This window comes from Myotis daubentonii, chromosome 11, assembly GCF_963259705.1.
Source record: "Myotis daubentonii chromosome 11, mMyoDau2.1, whole genome shotgun sequence".
In the NCBI taxonomy this organism is placed as follows: Eukaryota; Metazoa; Chordata; class Mammalia; order Chiroptera; family Vespertilionidae; genus Myotis; species Myotis daubentonii.
Window position 1 is genome coordinate 19,037,895 of NC_081850.1, and position 21,112 is coordinate 19,059,006.

The 21,112-nt window shown below is 40.8% G+C and overlaps 1 long non-coding RNA gene across 1 annotated transcript; it reads right to left on the minus strand.

Moving 5' to 3' along the window:
* Positions 1-7,396: 7,396 nt before the first annotated feature.
* Positions 7,397-17,103, minus strand: LOC132212745 (uncharacterized). Its single transcript, XR_009447776.1, has 3 exons — positions 16,952-17,103; positions 7,840-8,015; positions 7,397-7,694 (listed from the first exon to the last, which is right to left on the minus strand). It is a non-coding gene; the product is annotated as an uncharacterized LOC132212745 (long non-coding RNA).
* Between the last annotated feature and the right edge of the window lie 4,009 nt (positions 17,104-21,112).

Sequence of the window (21,112 nt, forward strand, 5' to 3'; positions counted from 1 at the left end):
TACTGATTTTCACTATTATAATTTTGAGGCCTCTCACCACAAGATGGGGTTCAGAACACTTACGTAAGTTGGCTATCCTTTTAAAATATATATATATACCTTTATTGATTTCAGAAAGGAAGGGAAAGGGAGAAAGAAACATCAATGATGAGAGAGAATCATTGATTGGCTGCCTCCTGCACACCCCCTACTGGGGATCGGCCCTGCAACAGGGCATGTGCCCTTGACCAGAATTGAATGCAGGACCCTTCTGTCCACAGGCCAATGCTCTATCCACTGAGCCAAACCAGCTAGGGCTAAGTTGGCTATCTTTATTTAGGGGTTCAACATAATCACTGGTGCTCCCAGAGCAGAACAGACACTAGGGCTTTATTGATTTAAAAAAAGATTATCTTACTGTTTCCGGGGCAAATTGAAAAAGCAAATTATCTCTCTTTACTCATAAGTCTTTCATAATATTTAACTCCTTATTTTTCTCCTTCCCTTATATCCTCACAGTTTCTTTCTCCAACAGTTATTAATCTTTTCATCACCTCCATCAATGAGGAAATAATTTCTTTAACTGATAAGACAGTTGCCCCAATTTACTTTCTTTTCAAAGACAGACTTTCCCCACAAAGGAATCACTGCCAGAAAGCTCCACAGCCTCCTCCACCCCCACCTTCTCATCTTTGGAGTAAGAAAACCCAGACGCATGCATACAAGTCCTTAGGTTGATCTCTTACCCCCCTCCCTCCTGCCCCCCAACCCTCCCCGGCCTTCCCGCTGCAGTTTGACAATCTGTTTGAGGCAGCTCTGCCTCTGTATCTATTATTGTTCAAAAGTTTATAATGGTCTCTATTATCCATGAATGAGTGAGATCATGTGGTATTTTTCCTTCATTGACTGGCTTAATAACCAATGGACATAAGACACTGGGGGATAGGGGAGGCTAGGGGACTGTCAAGGGTTGGGGGGGGGGGAAGGACACATATGTAATACCCTTTGTAATACTTTAAGCAATAAAAAAAAATGATCTAGCAAACTGAAAAAAAAAAAAAAGAAAGAAAGAAAGAAAAGAAAACCCAGACGCGTATCTGGACCTGAAATGGCTCTTGCCTGAGAAAGCACGAACCTTTGAGACAAGAGAGGAAATGCTTTAGACAATAGCAGAAGCTGCACAGTCCACAAATGCTCAACTCTCCACCACACCCACTGGTGGAATTTGTTACCAGTAAACACACATTGCTCTAAGCACCGTTTTTTATTAGAGATGAAAGAGAAAAATCATCTGTTCCTAAAGTCAACTCCAAATATGATACATATGAAAAGTGGATATTTTTGCTGAACTAGAAACTAGACAGGGAAACCATTGGCTACCTAAAAGAGTGTTCTTTTCCATGTACCCTGAGCTCAATCTTTCTCTCTTGAAACCCCAAGATGGGCAGTAATTTCAAAATTGTAAAATAATGAGGGCAGGAAACATGATGGAAAAATAATGAAACACTGTTTGAAATCTTATCAAAATTCCCTAGAAATTGTATCTACAAATGAAATCTTAGGGCTTATAGGTAGCCTTACTAAGCAACAAGAAATGTTCAACATCTAACGTAGGTAAAATAATAACAAAAAGAATAATGAAGAATAAGGAAAAATAACAGTGAAAGCACCGCTCTGAAGCGGTCCCACTGTTGTTAAAACCACTATGGGGTCAGAGTTGGTTTTTAGGGGCCTCCCACCCCCTTCTTCCCTCTCTTCCTTGCCTCCCCTTTCCCCTTCCCATGTGGGCCTATAGAGAACACTAAATTCCTTCAAAGTTCCCCTCTAAACGTTTTCTCTTCTTCCCTCCTTAGAGCTCTCGTAGACTCAGTATCTCACTGTTCGACCAGCTGTGAGAACGGGAAGCAATTTAATGAAACTCACTCATCCTGAAGAATGATTATGGGACAGTATGCCAAGCGTACTTACTTTACTTTTAAAGAAGACACTTAGTGCCCTGGCTGGTGTAGCTCAGCTCGTTGCAGCGCCATCCAGTACACCAGAAGGTGGCAGGTTCAATTGCTGGTCAGGGCACATACCCGGGTTGTGAGTAGGATGTAGACAGGAGGCAACAGATCGGTATTTCTAGCTCACATCGATGTTTTTCTCTCTTTTATCTTCTCTCTCTCCGCCCCCCCCCCCATAAAAAAAATATTTTTAAAGAAAGAAAACCCTCAGCTCCCAAAGGATAGTAATTGATCAGGTGTCCAAAAATAAAGGTTTCTTTATTTCTTTTGTTTTTAGGTAGAAGAGGTCAGATAATGTAAAAAGTTTGGTGCAGAATGTCTTTCTACTAGGCTCAATATTTCACCTTAAAAGAAAAAGCTATGACATTCTGACTTCTGTTTACACTAATCCCCAGCACTCATTTCTTCCATCCCCATCCAAGTATAGCCAAAAAGCAAGAATCAAGAGTTTAGTTCACCACTTTGAAAGAAGACCAAATATTGTTCTCAACCACACCTGAGTCAATACATTTCTCCATTGTATATTTTATCTTTTAAAACTATTTTTATTATTTTGGTTTTTTATGATTTTGAAAAGAATACTTGCTCATGATAAAACACACAAGAAAATATTCAATATTTTCTCACCTATAATAGACCTCTTATTTTAGTCTCTTAATGTAACTGCCATCACATTTTCTTATGTTACCCTTCCAGATATTTATCATATTTCTTAAATTGAGAAATAGAAATAGTTTTTATTTGGCTTTTTTATTTAACAATGTTTTGCAAAACTGCCTATATAAACCATTCTATATATGTATATTTTTCAAATGTATGTTATTCTTTTCTTTAGATATACCATAATTTATTGATCAATTTGCTTATTGATGGACATTTGGTGGGTTTTTTAGTATTTGCTTATTACAAACAATACTGTAATGAACTAATTTTCACATGTTTGTGTATATTTATGAACATACTTATAGATAAAATAGCTCAACTTGTAATAAAATAGTAAGTGCATTTTTATGTCTTCCAATAGTATATAAATATTACTTATTTTGCATACCTTCACACAATACTTTCTGTAGATCTCCCTTACCTCTGGGTATAGCTGAGTTTGAGCTAATTTTCATGAGTGCTCAGTGTGAGGAGTGACAGTAGGGTGTGACCATAATTAGAGATGAAGCGGTAACATGAAAAGTATCCTAAACAAGTTGGGATATGTAGTGGGTTTGGTTATTATTATTTTAGAGATGTTTTAAGAATTAGACATTTACAGATATCCTTCAAAATAACATCTTGAAAGGCTGTTCTCTCACGCTAAGGATACTGCCAATATTCCAGCTATCTTTGTAGTTCTGCTTTGGGTATGGTCTTCAGAATCAGCACCCCCTTATTTTTTATCTGTTTGGTGATAACAACTGTCTCTTAATAATGGGTTTTATTTTTCTGATAGGCAGAGCATTCACAACCAGTCCTCTTGGAAATAAAATTGATTGTCAAGCAAGATAAAACATTTTTGGTTAAAAATAAAGGGTACCTTGGTGATGGGTGGTAACTAGACTTTTGATGGTGATCACTTTATAGTATATGTCGAATTATAATATTGTACACCTAGACCACATGTCATATACCAGTTTTACCACAATGATATAGTGTGCCACCCTAACTGGTTTGGCTCAGTGGATAGAGCGTCAGCCTGTGGACTGAAAGGTCCCAGGTTCGATTCTGGTCAAGGGCATGTACCTTGGTTGTGGGCACATCCCCAGTAGGAGGTGTGCAGGAGGCAGCTGATCGATGTTTCTCTCTCTTTGATGTTTCTAACTCTCTATCCCTCTCCATTCCTCTCTGTAAAAAATCAATAAGATATATTTTTAAAAAAAGAAATAGTGTACCTTAAAATAATGTGTATGTATATATATGTGTGAGAGATAAACTGGACCAGAAGGATGTTTCCAGTGAGGAATTCAAATATGGTTCTCACCAGAACATGTGAACATTTTCCCAAGGTCACAGCTCGGAAGGACAACTTGCATTTGAATGCAGACACTGTGGTATGTTTGTTTTTAAAGACTGATTATTTTATAGCTACCATTCATAAAGCCTGTGGTCATAAAACACCTCCCTCTGTCTTGGAGGCAGACCACACTTGTGTAAATAATGGTGTCAGGTTTTAACTCAGCTAAGACCACTCTGGCCCTAACAGTGGCTGGACTCCACTCTCTACCCGAATAGCAAGGACCACTTCTATTCCCACATCACAGAGATGACCTCTAGTTTACGTAGCAAAATAGACGAGGAAATTTTGTTTCAAGAGAATAAATATCGTTAAAGGATGAGAAGGTCCTAAAAATAAAAACAGCTTAAAAGATAGAAATAAGCATACTATTGGTTTGGGGACATGTTTACTCATTATAAAGGGCTTTACATTTAAAAAGAAAGGCAACAACTCTGTCTTAATTCCACATCCGCCACTTGCCAGGATGACCACGCCTGGCTGCTCTGCCTGCACAGCCTTGCTTTGTCACAATTCAGTTCCAGCTGACTTCACGGTCCTCTTTGTCACCTTCCAGTCACAGCCCCCACGCCAGTTCCTATTTTAGAAGCTCCTAATCTCTTACCATTTAGTATTCTCTGCCTACTGCCTCCATGTTTTGTCTTCCCATTCCCTTCTTAATTCCCCGAATTTCAGGATTATGGGTTTCTGCGGGGGGCGGGGGAGGGGGGGGGGAGACTACACTTTAAGTCAGACAGGGATGGATTCAAATCTTGGCTTTTAGTTGTGACCTCAGAAAATGTCTTGAACCTTTCCAAGTTAAAAAATATACATATGATAGGTTCTTCTCAAGTACATAATGTTCATTTTAAAAAGAAATTATTACATTAAAAGATGTATATAAATTTGGTGTATTTTTGTATGCACATGATACATATATAAGTTTTAGGAAATGAGAATATAAAATTTATTGGTCTGAAAGCTGCTTTACAACATTACCAGTAATCCAGCCTCTGCCTCCACATCTATCTACAGTGACCAAGAGCTGCATGATTGTGAAAGTGGTCCTTTCTGTCACTGTCGCTGATACTGGAAGGGTCTTCTCCATTTTGCTTTTAATCCTTTCTCCCCCCCACCCCCACCCCCCCACTCGCACCATGTGCCCTACCTTGTCCCCTAGAGCAACACAGGCAAATCTAATCTCTTTGTCACATGGCAGCCCTAAAATAATTAAAAGTAAGCCTTCATAGCTCTCTGGCTCTTTTCTTCTCCAAACTAAGATGCTTGGGGTTTTGGTTTTGGTTTTTTCCATTTCTTATCCAACATTGTATCTGGGTCCTTGGTCATTCTAAGCATAGCACCTATCAGCTCTTGAGCCTCTCCCACCCCCGGACACTGCTCTCAGCTCCATATCTCACCTGAAACCCTCAGTGCAAACTCATCTCTCTTCCCCAGCTCCTGCTGGCCTTGACTGTTTTCATTTCTCTCCTCAGCTAGGCTGCAAAAGACATGTCTCCTATTTCTTTTGAACAAACCACCTCTCCACTCTTCACCTCTGCATCATCACCCCTGTAGGAAAGTGTCTCAAAGCAACTTTAAATTAGTTTGGTTGGCTTTAGCAGTTATTGCCTCTTTTCATGTAACCAATACATTTTATGTGCATTGTTTCAATCTTTAAAACATTCTCATCCTAATATGTAAAAGTCCAGGGTTGTAAAGACCAATCACAACCGAATGCTGACCAACCCGGAAGTCCTTCAGTCAGGGCTGGGTTGCCGGGGCGACCCAGCACTGACTGCCCAGGGGGCTGAGACCCAGAGAGAGGCAGGGTCTGATTTGCAGCCTCAGTGGCAGCCTTTGATCGGTACTTGCCTCTCTCTTTCTCTTCTTATTTTTTTCTGAGCTTAGCCAGCAGCAGGGCTTTTCCTTCTCTCCCAGTCACTGCAGGGGCTGCTGTTCAGCCCTGCCTCTCTGATCAGGCCCAGAGATAGGCCTGGAGATGCTGACTGGCATAGGAACCAACCAATCAGAACCAAATGTGGGTAGGTAGTGTGAAGAACCAATGGCTGCCTAGGAGGGAGAGCTTTTGACATTGATTGGCATAGAAACTGACCAATCAGAACCAAATGTGGTTGCTGTGGGGAACCAATGGCTGCCCAGGAGGCAGAGATTCTGACACTGACTGGCATTGAAACTGACCAATCAGAACCAAATGTGGGTGCTATGGGGAGCCAATGGCTGCCTAGGAGGCAGAGCTTCTGATGCTGACTGGCATATACACCAACTAATCAGAACCAAATGTGGGTGCTGTGGGGAGCCAATGGCTGCCTAGGAAGCAGAGTTTTATATGTTGATTGGCATAGGAACCGACCAATCAGAACCAAATGTGGGTGCTGTGAAGAACTAAAGGCTGCCCAGGAGGCAGAGCTTCTGACGCTGACTGGCATTGAAACCGACCAATCAAAACCAAATGTGGTTGCTATGGGGAGCCAATGGCTGCCTAGAAGTCGGAACTTTTGACGCTGACATAGAAACCGACCAATCAGAACCAAATTGGCCAGCAGGGGAGGGCAGTTGGGGGTGACCAGGCTGGCAGGCAGGTGAGCAGTTAGGAGCCAGTTGTCCCTGATTACAAGAGAGATGTCCCACAGGGATCGGGCCTAAACTGGCAGTCAGACATCTCCCAAGGGGTCCCCAGTTGGAGAGGGTGCAGGCTGGGCTGAGGGAACCCCTCCTCCATGCACAAATTTCATGCACCCAGCCTCTTAATCTATACTAATAAAAGGGTAATATGCTAATTAGACCAGACATCTTCAGGACATCCATCTGGACGTCCTTCTGGACAAAGCCATGGTGGCGAGGGCAGAGGCAGAGGCAGTTAGAAGCAATCAGGTTGGCAGGGGAGGGCAGTCGGACATCCCCTGAGGGGTCCCGGATTGGAGAGGGTGCAGGCCGGGCTGAGGGGGACCACCACACCCCCCCCCCCCAATGCACGCGGGCCTCTAGTAACAAAATAAACTGATGAATAAAATAGATGCAGAGACACAGAAGCATGGAACAGACTGACGAATCTCAGAGGGAAGGCGGGATAGGGCACAGGCAGGAAGGAATTAACCAAAGAACTTAAATGCATATAGACATACCCCATGTACACAGACAATAGTTCTCTGAAGGCCTGGGGAGGGGGTGGGGCTGGGGAGGAGGGGGGTGTTAATGGGGGAAGTAAGGGGGACATCTGTAATACTTTCAACAATAAAGATACATTTTTAAAAACATTCTCATAAGCTAACTAATAAATAAGTCAAAATGTATTATAAAGTGAAAACAGAAAGGGTCAAACATAAAAGAGAACAATATTCATCTTCTGAGCCCAGCTTTATTTCTCAAAGTATGTGTGTGTGTGTGTGTGTGTGTGTGTGTGTGTGTGTGTGTGTATGGCATCATTGTCAAAAAGATTATGCTGGAGTCAGACTGCTGAGGTCCAAATCCCAGCCACTTGCCACCGTGTGACCTCTCTGTGCTTCTGCTTCATCTGTAAGATGGGGATGACAGTAACCACCTCATGGTTGTTCTAAAGATTACATGGGTTTCTCCTAACACATGGAAAGTGCCTAGATCAGTAGTTGTCACTAGGCAAGCACTATATTTGCTGCTACGATGATAATGGAGATGATGATAATGGGTTTGGGAAAATCACTTTTTGTCTTTCTGGGTATCAGTTTCCAAACCTGTAAAGTAAGAAGGAAGGGATAGTGTTGATACTAGTGAGAGTTATACCATACAACCCTAGATCCCTTGACAATTTACAAACCACTTCCATATGCAGTACTTCATTGGGAAACATGCTTCAGTATTCCCATGCCCTCAGCTCACCTGATTTGCTGGAACAGCTGGTCAATGTGCTGCAAGGTGTAAATACTGACTCTGGCCTCTGGCCTCCATTATGGCAGAAAGCATCAAAGGCCTCGCATCGCTGATGCCTCCTCCAGTGACTGACTTGCTATGTGTGACATACTGTAGAACTGTAAAAGTTGGACTCCCCCAATGCACTGGGAGACTGGGAAGAAAGAGACAAGGAAATAGTAAAACAAAGGCATTCATATTTATTGAGCATTTACAATATAGATGATTATAATGTCAATCGCGCTGAGTCTTCATAACAATTTCCATGGAAGGTTTTATTGCCATATTTCTTTGATAATTTCCACATAGAGATTCAATACTAGGTCACAAAGATAGTAATTTTAAACCAGGATGAAAGTCTGACTGAGCCCAAAGCTTGAGCTGATGCTAAAGTTTCATGCTATCTCACTGAGATTTTCAATCGACTGAGATTAGATGTAGGTTAGCTCTTTAACTCCTCTGCTAAATTTCAAGCCCCAAAGAGCTCTGCTTGATGAATGGTACCAAGAACATAATGAAGGGAATTTATTTTATTATGAACAACTAGCCTATCGATGGCGATATCTTTCAATAATGACTGACTTAGTCTGGCAGTCCTAGCAAAGGCTTTAATGCAAAATGTCACTGTATTTAAAAGGCACTTTGAAACAGCTGTCTTTACAAGTCCACCTGATAAGCGATTGAGATGGCTGCTGAGTAATTATATTCCTTCCATGTTCACAGTACAGCAGAGAACAAATATCTGGGGGGAAAAAAGATCATCATTTCATATAACAAGTATTGTCAACAAATAAGTTCATGACACTTTTTTAATCCTTGTTCTTCCTCATTTATTTCCCACCAGCATACTTGTCAGCTCCCTGATTTGATGGGTGATAGCCCTCAGGGCACATGAGGGTGAAGTCAGCATAATATACATTGCTGCACAGTCTTGAGTCAATCAACTGGAAATATAAGGAAGTTCAAAGGAAGCAGCATGAGCATGAGGAAGCAATGAAACCATGGTTTTGAAATATTGGAGACTTAAATTCAAAAACATAGGTTAAATAAACAAATCACAATTCCATGTCAATACACATCTACAACATCTTCACTGATATTTTCATAAACAGTGACTAGACACCAGGCAAGGTTCACTATATATTACTACACTCAGGCCTCACAATAATACTACGCAATAGGCACAGTGATCATACCCATATTTAACAAGGAAACTGAGGCACAGCAAAGGAATATAATTTCCCCACTGTTGTAGAGAAACACATTGGTAACATGAGGGTTCATATCCCAGTAGCCTGACATCCTCACAAGTGCCCACCCTTTCTCAAAGCAAATTTCTGATTGCCTCTGGAAGATGATCATATATGCATCAGATATGATCCCTAAAAGATGAACTTGTTTAGTTTAACAGTTTTCATGAGATTTCCAAATCCATTTGTACAATCCTGCAGTAAGCAGTTGGTTGATAAAAATGTACACAAAGATCTGTATGCACTAAAAAGTCAAAGCCAATGCATTTGCATGAACTTCCTCAGTAGAGTCACTTCATTTACCTACTAGATCACAGACCACACTTGGGTCAGAATGACACTGTGAATCTTGGGTATGATTGCAACTAACTCGTGGTGAATGTACGTGAAGGGTTGAATTTTTTTTTCTTACTATTATTTTCCCTCTACGTCACTAACAGTGACCTGTGTAGCCGTTAGAAAGGAAGGCTAAGGGGGAAATTGTCCGCCTACAGAACTACTTATCACTGGTTTGTTTCAGAGTCTAGAGCAGTGGTTCTCAACCTTCCTAATGCCACAACCCTTTAAAACAGTTCCTCATGTTGTGGTGACCCTCAATTTCATTGTTACAAATTGAACATAATTAAAGCACAGTGATTAATCACAAACACAATATGTAATTATATATGTGTTTTCCAGTGGTCTTAGGTGACCCCTGTGAAAGGGTCATTCAACCCCCAAAGGAGTCGCGACCCATAGGTTGAGAACCTCTGGTCTAGAGTATACAAACCTTCTCCTTGTTACTCCATAAAGGTCCTTATCCTTCCAGAAAGTTTCTCTGCCCAAGGCCAAGGATTGATAAGGAATGAGGACCAAACAGCAGGAGACTTGTTATCTCAAGTGGCTTGTTGACATCCCTAAGATTTTTCAGACTGGGTAACACCCATTTAGCTCATTATGCCCCTCATAGATAGCTATAATGTTCTTTAAGAACTTTCTGTGGATCTGAAGTGGGATAGGGAACACACTATAATATACACTGAGTGGCCAGATTATTATGACCACCCCATCAGTACAATGAAGTGAATTAGTTATGCAAATAATAATAATAATAAAACCTTGAGAGTACTTGCTTAGGAAGTTTTCAATATTCAGTATTTTTGGAAGTGTCAATCAAGTACTGATGAGCTGGTCATAATAATCTGGCCACTCAGTGTATGTCTCTCTAACCCTCTTTCAATCTCTCTCTCTCTCTCTCTCTCTCTCTCTCTCTCTCTCTCTCTCTCTCTCTTCATTTTCAAGTTTAATGAAACTCAACCTATGTCACAAAAGGAATACCCCATTTCAGAAGCTAATTAGAGGTGGCCCAGAAATACAACTGAAAAGCAAAGGAGGGTAAACAGTGACAGGGAGCTAGGACATCCCACCCTGGGCAACGCTCCCTTGTGTTCCAAACCTCTGCTGCAGGCGTGATGAATGGAGGATGGCATCGCCCTGGGAGTCAGAAGGTCCCGATCCAAGTACCACTCACCTGCAGTCTTGAGCAAGCCCCTTTTCCTGCTGAGGCCCCAGCTGTCTCACTGTCACAGAGGCTTGGGAGGAACTGATGTGATCTTTTTAAGGCAGATATGATCTAAGTCACTATAGAGGCCCGTTTCAAATGCCAATTGTGAGTTCATTTTTCAGAGGTCTTGCCTCTCATCTGCTTCTCAATCTGACCAGGAGCTGCTCCTTGATCCTTGAGCCATTTTCCAAGCCCAGAAGAGATCAAAATCTGATGTTGTTTTAAGTGTGACCCCAGTCATTCTTATTAATAAAATCCCTTCCTGTTTCTCTACAGTGAGAAAGGAGGACGGAAGCAAGGTGCAAGGGGAGTGGAGGGGGCCACACCAAGCAAGGACCTCAGCGGGGACTGGAAGAGCTCTCTCCAGCTGAGTCAGTCCCGTGTTTTTTCCTGTTAAATGATTCACATGCTGAGGCAAATGGGTCCAAAATGCAAAAACTCTTTCCTGAGCTTCCAGATGAGTTGGTTTTTGTTGTTGTTTTCCAATTCCACTTCTCCTTTCTTGGGAACATGAGTGCAATGTTTTCCATTCCAGGTGGAGGTTTCCTCCACCTCATTTAAATGCCCTGGGGGGGAGGGGTTATCATATCAAGGAAACCCTGGCTATTTTAAGTGTTATTCATATTCCTTAAACTTCCTTGTGTTTTTTACTCAAGTAGGTTGAGTATATTATAAATAAACAAAATTTCATAGTATATTATGCACAATAAAGTCTGAGCTCTTTAGAACTCAAGCTCTAGATAGGTGAATTTCCACGTGTCTTAAAAGGCTTATTGCTGTAAACATAAAATACTTTTTTCAATGACTTTAAGTGGGACTCTCTTCTGGAATATATAAGATATATACCATGTTTCTTCATAATAAAATATAACATTTCATTGATTATTAGAAGTCATTATCCTTACATCCTTTTAACAATCCTCTGTTTTGTCCTCCTCTCTTGTTTAAGTGAGGTCAATTTTAGTTGAGGTCCTTCTTCCATGTTCTGCTTAATCTTCATGCATATCCATAGCCACAATATCCTCTTTAGTCAGAAAAAAGATGGTTTACTCTTTGGCTTAATCTGACTAGTGGTAAAATTCCCCATCTTAAGGCCTTCTAGTAATTTCTCACTGTAGTTAGAAGATTAGCCAAACTCCTCTCTATTACCTACAGAGACTTATATGGTCTAGCTAGCCCCTGCCTTTTCTCCAACTACTCAACCTTCATCCACTGTGGTGCACACACTAGCTTTCTCTGTGTTCCTCCAAAGAGCCAAGTTGTCTCAGGTCCTTTGCACTTACCATTGCTACTTCCTGAAAGATTCTTCCCTCATTTTCACCTGACTGCCTCTTTCTCCCTGGGAGTCAGAAGGTCCTGAACCAAGTACCACTCACCCGCAGTCTTGGGCAAGCCCCTTTTCCTGCTGAGGCCCCTTATTTTGGTCTAAGGCCAAATGTCAAGTCCACAGAGAGGCCATCAATGTCTTCTACACCAAGCAGGCTATAACGCCTTTCTTGCTTTATTCCTATCCCAGAAATTAAAGCACTATTGGATTGCTTTAATTTGTATTCTTATTTATTCATTTGTATTGATATTCTGTCTTGCTCACAGCAATATCACATTTTGAGGAATAGCTCCCAGCACATAGAAGGCACTCAATAAATACTCTTGAAGAAATAAATCCTGGCTGGCTCATCTCCACACCTCCTGAAAGCTAATCTCTGTCTATAACGGAGAGTTCTGCTTTCAGTCTTACTACACATTGAGAAATCTAATCTAAATAATCAATTACATCCCAGCCTGTATGGCTCAGAGGTTGAGCATCGGACCATGAACCAGGAGGTCATGGTTCGATTCCCAGTCAGGGCACATGTCCCGGTTGTGAACTCGATCCCCAGTGGTGGGCATGCAGGAGACAGCCTATTGATGTGATTGATGTTTCTCTCTCATCAGTGTTTCCATCTCTCTATCCCTCTTCCTTCCTCTCTCTAAAATCAATAAAATATATTTTAAAATAATAATAATCAATTACATAATATCCTAAGATCACTGTCAAAACATTAAGAAGCTGGCAATGTCCAATGTCATTCGATCCAACTTTGGAAAGTGACAAAAGAACTAAGAGAATGTTTGGACACACTCTAATTTCTTGGATAGTTCAACAAGATATAACAAACAGCCTAAAATAGTTAATAATAATACAAGGAGATGTAGCCATAAGTATAAAGTGGCCCCCCAAAACAATATATGTTTGAAGTCTCTGAGAGAGAAAGAGAGTTAGAACATAAAATTCATCTGGATTTTAAAAATAAATTATGAGACTTCAAACATATATTGTTTTTGGGGGTATATATATATATATATATATATATATATATATATATATATATCCTATATAATAAAAAGCTAATATGCAAATGGTCATCATGCCCTCACACCATAACAGCTCAGACATTCAACACTGGGGATTGAGGAATGGAGACCAGCCAGGCACAAATGAGCTCAAGAGAGAGGAATGGGAACCAGCCAGGCTGCGGCTTCAGGAGAGGGACAAGCTGCTCACCCCATGGTCCCGGGCACCTGCGGCTGTGACCCGGGCAAAGCCACCTGCCCACGGTCCCCTGTGGCTGTGGCTGGCCCAGGCAAAGCCAGCCCAGGTCCTGGGTGCCTGTGGCCAGCCAGAGGAGAGAATCCTGGGTCCCAGGTGCGGGATGAGGTAGAAGAGATTAAGGGTAATCAGGCCAGCAGGGGAGCAGTTAGGGGTGATCAGGCTGGTAGGGGAGCAGTTAGGGGTGATCAGGCAGGTAGGCAGAGGTGGTTAGAGGTGATCAGGCAGGCAGCCAGTGGGGTTAGGAGCAATCAGGCAGGTAAGCAGTTAGGAGCCAGCAGTCCCGAATTGTGAGAGGCCGTCAGACATCCCTCGAGGGGTCCCAGATTGGAGAGGGTGCAGGCTGGGCTGAGGGACACCCCCTCCCATGCACAAATTTCATGCAAATATACACATTTTTTTAATATAAAAGAAATTTCCCCTCAAATTTTTGGGGGGAATGTACCCTCCAAGAAGTTGTGTCCTGTTTACCCTAGAAAACCACCAGGAATTCCCCCAAGTACATGTGCTCCAAGCTGATAAACACCTAGAAACGATTCTGGAGGAACCTTGAAGGGAGCACAATCCCCACCCACCCCTTGCTGCCTCGTCCACTTGCCCTCATCTTCATCCCAGGGAGGAAGAGCTCTGGAACAAAGACACCTAAGTGAACCAGGAGTCTCAAGGAATGCGGAGTTTTGAGACGGAAAACAAGGTTAAAAGTTCTATTGTTCTGTATCATTCTCTTTTCAGACATCTCTCTCTTCTAAATCATTTCATTGCTTTCTTTCCAGGTGCTTGGTGAGGTAAGAGGTGCATTTGGAGTCCAAACCTTGGTTCATAGTAATGAAGTTTCCTTTGATATATTTCTTCAGTTAAAAATCTCTAATCACTGCCGAAACCGGTTTGGCTCAGTGGATAGAGCGTCGCCCTGCGGACTCAAGGGTCCCAGGTTCGATTCCGGTCAAGGGCATGTACCTGGGTTGCGGGCACATCCCCAGTGGGAGATGTGCAGGAGGCAGCTGATCGATGTTTCTCTCGCATCGATGTTTCTAACTCTCTATCTCTCTCCCTTCCTCTCTGTAAAAAATCAATAAAATATATTTTTAAAAAAAAAATCTCTAATCACTATTGGTGGGCTCATTGAGGATTGGAGGTTCAAGATCCAGGCCATCATGCATAAATTATAATAATAATACTTATAGAGAGAAGACAGAAGAAGCAAACAAGCTGGTAATGGTGAATTGAGTTGATTAGTAAAAGTCTTTTAAAATAAAATGTGATGAATGGAAAATATTCAGTCAGAGATGCCACATGAAATTGAATAATCAGCCTTTTCGTGACCTAACAGTTGAAGGCATGAACGAGAAGGCGATTATCTCATGAATGTACCAAAAAAGCAGATTACTGAGATAGTAATTATGGTGGCTCCTGCGGGAAGCATCCTAGACTGATGGTCCCGGCTGCAGCCCTCTGAAATTCGTCATCACATTTGTTCTGAAGCCATGCTTTCTGTAGCTGCCGCAGCCATGACTAAGCACGGCAGGGCTGCTGAGACAGGCCCACTCCTGGAAGATGCAGGATTACTCTGACGGGCAACTTTAGCTTAAGGACTTCCAATTAACCTTGCTAAAACTTTCTTCCTTGCTTCCCTTCTTTCCCTCCTTCACAGGAAACAGTTTTGCAGAGTGATCTGATGGCCCTCCCAGCCTCCTCCAGCTTTCTCTCCATTTTCTCCCACAAAGTTTTCCTCAACAAATCTCATGCACATCTAACTTCCTCTGCTTCTCGGAAGGCCTGAACTAACACAAGCAAGGAGCTATTTGAGGAATGGACAGGAGGAATTAGGCCATTTACTGCAGTTAGGATAGTTGGCAGTGGTTCTCAACCTTGGCTGCACATTAGAATCACCTGGGAATCTTTTTAAAATCCTGATTTCTGGGCCTCATCCTCCAGCAATTCTGTTTCTTTGTTATAACAAAGAAATCCCAGGTGATTCTAATGTTCGGCCAAGGTTGAGAACCACTGGTTTAGACTAAGACTAAGAAGATTAATGGGTGATCATAAAAAGACCAGATTTAATAGGGAGCTTTCTGAGAATAAGTAGCAGGTAACACAAGAGGTTGTGATGGTGGGGATGGAGGTAACAGTAATCAGAGTTTGAAGTTAATTATTTGCAGACTTGATGCTAATTAAGCCTAAGGCTCAATTAGAGAATCTGAAGAGATTTCGTTGTTTTTGGCAACAGCATAGTTTAGTTGATATATGTGGGTGGAGCCCTGTTAAGAGGACTATATATTTTTACTTGAACTCTATACAGTCCTTTTAAGAGAACTCTATAAAATGTTTTATTGGCTTTGAGGTGTTTTGCTTGCAGTTTTTAGGTTTGTGATTTTAAGGTTTTGCATAATTAGAAGTAAATAATAAAGTTAATTATTTGTATCAGATATCAGCATTTTCAGCCTATAGTAATGTATGAAAAAAACTTACATTTTTATATTCTTTCAAAGTCTCCTTGTGTGAAGCTCTGTATCCCCAATGAAATGCAGTAATGTCTGTAAAACTGAATTGGAAATTGTTTGGCATGTGCTAGTTCACTGAAACCTAACATGGATCCTGTGAGGTAAGGAGGGCAGGTAGCCTTAAAGCTCACTTTTACCAAAGATCAAACTGAGGCTCAGGGGGGCTAAATAGCTAACACCTAGTCAAATCCAACCCAGGTGCAAGGTTGCAGTAGGCAGAATTTCTAGGAATGACTCCTAAGAGTTCATAACCTAATCCCAGTGATGTGTGAATGTGATGAAATGTCATTTATTCCCATGATTCTGCTATGTTATATGGTGTAGTTGACCTTATTAAAAGATTATTCAGGTGAATCTAATCCAATTACATGGAGCCCTTAAAAGCTCCTTCTGCCAGTGATCAAAGAGAAGAAAAAAAGTCAGAGAGAAAGACGGCAGAAGGGGAAGTTAGAGAGTCGAAGCATGAGAAGGATTCGAGGTACTAACGCTGGCTTGATGATGGAAGGGGCCACGTGGAAGGCATGAGAAGGAAATGAATTCTTCTACCAACCAGTGAGCTTAGAAAGAGACCTAAGCTCTGGGTGAGACCTGCAGCCCCAGCTCTTACCTAGATTTTGACCTTGTGAGATTCTAAGCAGAGAACCGAGCTGACCTACACTGTGCCCAGAAACTGTGGGATAATAAATGGGCATTATTTTAAGCCCCTATGTTTGTATTGATTTTAAACAGTGACAAAACAAAACAAAAAAAACTAATACATGGGTTTTCTAGTTCCATCACTATTTTCACCATACCACCCTACTCTTAACTAATGCCAATAAAAATAATCAACAGTGAACTGAAAAAGCACAGTACTAACCTTATAATTTTGCTCGCTTAATTTTGATTAGAAGTCTAGCTTTCTAAGATTTATTTTAGGCCTGACCTCATTTCCTTTAGTTCTCAGCCTGTGGACTTGAACTCATTTTCAAGACAGACTCTCATTTCCTCGTCCTAATTTGAAAATAATTCAGGTAGCATATAAATAAGAAGAAAATATTATAATGTCCTAAGAAAATATTATAAGATTAAAACTTTTGTCATAGTTTGGCAAAGTTTTAAAACTCTTACAAAATACTGAAAATATCATGGGGATTGTTTGAACACATATAGTGAAACACTGTTGTTTTATCTATCCATTGTGACTCCTTTAGTAAACTTTACTCACAATCTTTTGGGAATGCTCTTCTCCCAGTCAAACCAAGTGGGTCTGAGGAAATGGCCACACTGTGAGAGAATTAAATAAGATTGTAGATGTTTAGCAACAGTATCTAGCATATAGTAAGCTATCAGTAAAAAGTATATCTTCATCTCTTGTATTCCAAGATGTCTGAAAATCTATGTTAGAATCACAGTCCTATTAGAGAACGAAACTTCATGGTTTTCAACCTTCATGCATCCAAGGGTTAGTACCAGAAGAGATTCTTAGATCTGCAGTCACAGACATGAATTTTACTTGGTTACCTATCAGGTACCTAGTGGATATTCATATGGATGAATAAGAGGTATTTAATTATCTGTTATCAGAGAATTAAGCCCAACCTTTAAAGAAAAAATTATTCATATCCGCATTTTAGCAGAGAAAATAATAAACAGTAGGTCATGTGTTGCCTTTAAACTATTCTAGTGTCTATTCTGGAGAATAATAGAATCATAGGATTAGTAAAGTAAGTAATTATTTGTTTATGTATTTATTAATAAATAAAGCTCAGGAAAGAAGGTATAGCTCAGGGAAGTTAGTTGACTTCTACAAGATCAACAGTAAGTCTGTGACAGAGTCAGGTCTGGAACACAAGCTAGGATGGAAGCTACAGGAAATGTCCTACTATTGGTGGTCACCACACCAAGTAGAAGGGAAGAAAGGAAGTGGCTCAAAGTAGCAGGGAAAGTGAGTGAGATCGAGTATGGGAGATCTAGTACTTAGTTCTTTTCAGAGGAGCTTCGGAGCTGGAACCCACTGAAGTCTAATGCCACTATTGGGGTAACACCTCTGAATGAACTCTTCTGTGGCCAAATTTCTGGAAAGAAGACAGACTAGGCTGATTCTAATAAGATAATATCTCATATGCCATTTCAGAGAATTCACCCTCATATCCATCACCTGTGTCTAATCCATTTGATGGGCACACAATACTCTTTTTTTTTGTTTGTTTGTCTTTGTTTTTGTTTTGGCACACAATACTCTTACTTAATTACTCTGCTCTTGATCTTGTTTACCATTGGCCAATCACTAATCTAAGGCTAAGTTTATAAGTATATTATTCTTTAAAAAGCACTCACAGGAAACCTGTCAGGGATAAAGGCTCTATACTAGGCATTAAGAATTTGCTGAAAAGTGTTTAATCAAACTCCATTTTCCTTGTCCAATCAGAGAAGAGAGTGAGTTATTCAAAAGAAAACTAAACCAACCAGAAGTAACTCTGTATAAACTAATCCCTCCAACCCTTATGTCATAAAGACAAATAAAAGCTCATAAAGAACCTTTGCTTGCTTCAGAACCTTATCAACTTGAGCCAGCTGATAGGGAAAGTAAGTCTTATGGCTGAACTCTTGAACCAGGAAAGGATCAGTCCAAAGTTTCTGTCAGGTGACGTGACCTACAAAAGTACTCCCAATCCTTGGCTTATCTTTATGACTGATAAATGATTGCCAGTTATTTGCTCTATAATATATGCTTGGAAACTGTGGTTAAATGGCTGAAATTGTCCCAAGAAAGAGGTTTCCTTCTGGAAAAAAAGAAAAAAATCATCCCCTACATACAAGGTTTAATTAATGAAAAAGTTGCTTAGATGATCAAACTATGCCTTTTTTTTCTGACCCAATGTTTTGTGGTTTGGGAGTTTTTTTTAACAAGCAAAAAAACCTTTAAACAGAAACCAGACTCTTTTATATTCTAATTTTTTTCCACTCCATTATGTTGTAGTAGTCCATAACAAGAATATGACCTCATCAGTTATTTACTCCCATTTTGGGTTTCATATGATGGGTTTCATTGGAAATCCCCATTATGGGGGAAATTTCTAAACCATTGAGCAGCTCATTTGTTGGGGGAGAGGGGGGTTCTTTATAAATGAAAAAAGTTGAATTGTAATGGAGGAACAGTGAGTGATTTCTCTAAAGGAGAAAGTTTCAGCCTCCCCCTGCTTATTAAGGAAAGCTAGGTTTGAGATCCTAAAACAGGACTATGACCAAACTATGGGAGTATCTTGGGACCTTATGGACTGGTAGAGCTTAACTAGTTTAAAAGTTTATTTTTCTTAATATATTTTATTGATTTTTTTACAGAGAGGAAGGGAGAGGGACAGAGAGTCAGAAACATCGATGAGAGAGAAACATCGATCAGCTGCCTCCTGCACACCTCCTACTGGGGATGTGCCCGCAACCACAGTACATGCCCTTGACCGGAATCGAACCTGGGACCTTTCAGTTCGCAGGCCGACACTCTATCCACTGAGCCAAACCAGTTAGGGCACTAGTTTATAACTTTAGACACTGACAGCCAACGGTAGAGTTAATAACGATACTGAATGACCAAGCAATGTGCCTAGACAAGTGTTCAAACAATTAGGGTAATACTCTCTTCCCAAGTGATTTATTGTCTGAAATACTGAGTTAAATGGAGTACCTACTATATCTAACAAAAGCTGTTCAGTTAAATGCCAACCTCCCTGGCCCATTAGGAGAGGCAATAATTTATTCAAAATGTAGGTTAAGTATAAAGTTACTTTTCAGAAAGTAATCCTAGTAAAAGAAAAAAAAGAGAGATAGAAGGCACAAGCAAGTAAATACTCTATCAGACAAAGTCACAGTAACTTTTTGTAATTGCAGAAATTATTCTAGTTTAAAAAAATAATTTGAAAAAGCAATTATTTTCATAATCAAGAAACCACCACCACCAACAACAAAAGGTTGGGGGTTGTCTGTGGGTTTCTTTGCTTGTTATAGTTCACTTTCCTAAGAGCCAGTTTAGCTTCTCAGACCTTGACCCAGTGATAGATTAAAGTCCTTACTTAATCAGAGATATGGAATGCCTTATCTAGTGACACATGTTCTTTCTCTGTCCTTTGAAGCACATATTGTCCCTCCAAAGGAAGTTCACCATGAAACTAAATGACACAATCCACAAGTACCTCCTAGGAAGAGCCCCCTGAAGACCACACCACAGCACAAGTCATCCTTTTTAAGAACCAGCAAATTGTATGTGTAGTTACAGGAGAAAGCAGCCTTAGGTCATTCTCCCAAGGCCCTGATGTGGAAGGAACCACCTAGAACATACAAACAACCATTGTAATCCCTGGGACAGGGGTGTGGGCTGTGGGAAAGGAAGCTCAGCATGGAATTTGAGAGCTAGAATTGCAAGGTAAGAGATCTGAGAGCTTCCAGAGGAGTCTGGTTTGTTTGTTTTCCGTCTAGACTGAGTGTGCAAGGACTTAGGAAATAGGCTTTAGGTTAGAAGACACCCTGGAGTTGTTTTCTTTCTCCACTTAGAGCCCCATGTAATAATGCACATGCCAGTGTCTGCACTCAAAGCTGACTTAACGTCTACAGAAATTCCCTCTCCTTCTCTGTGCATCCAATCAGTAACCAAGGATGACTGCCACTACTTTCATTGGGCCTCCTCCACATCTCCCACACTACTCATGTCTCAGTATTTCAGCTTATCTCAATATTTCTCACCGGGATTAGAGCAACTATATTCTAATGGCTCTCCCCGCTGCCAGCTCCTGGTTCAGATTCTATATTGTTTTCTACAGAGCAAGACTGGCCATAGGACTAGCCAGTTTAAAGTTCTTTAGTGGCTTCCAACAGTCTCCTGGTTAAAATTCAAACTATTCTGGTACAGGCTCTGATAGAACAGTTACCTTGGTTCATATCCTACCTTTGCTATTTACCAATTTGATCTTCAATTCCCCGTCTATAAAATGGAATAAGAATAGTTCTTCTTAATAGGTGTGTTGTTAAACTTCAAAGAGATACTTCTTTTAAAGAGCTTAGTACTGTGCCTAGTAAGCAGTCAAGCCCATAGTTGAAATCAAAGCTCATCATACCCTAGGTCTGTTTTTAATGACTACATTGCACTACCTACCGTTACTCCACTTTATTTCCCAAAACACATGTCATAACAGTATTTCTGGTTCCACATACAGAGCCTTGCCACTTTCCTACTCAGAGAAAGAATCTACGTCCCATCCCCTTGAACTTGGACATGACCTGTTGACCACCTCAATTAATTAAGTCTGGCACAAGTTAGGCAATGTCATTTCCTAGGCTGAGTCAGAAGAGGCAATATACCTTCTGTCTGGCAATCTCGTGTGCAGCA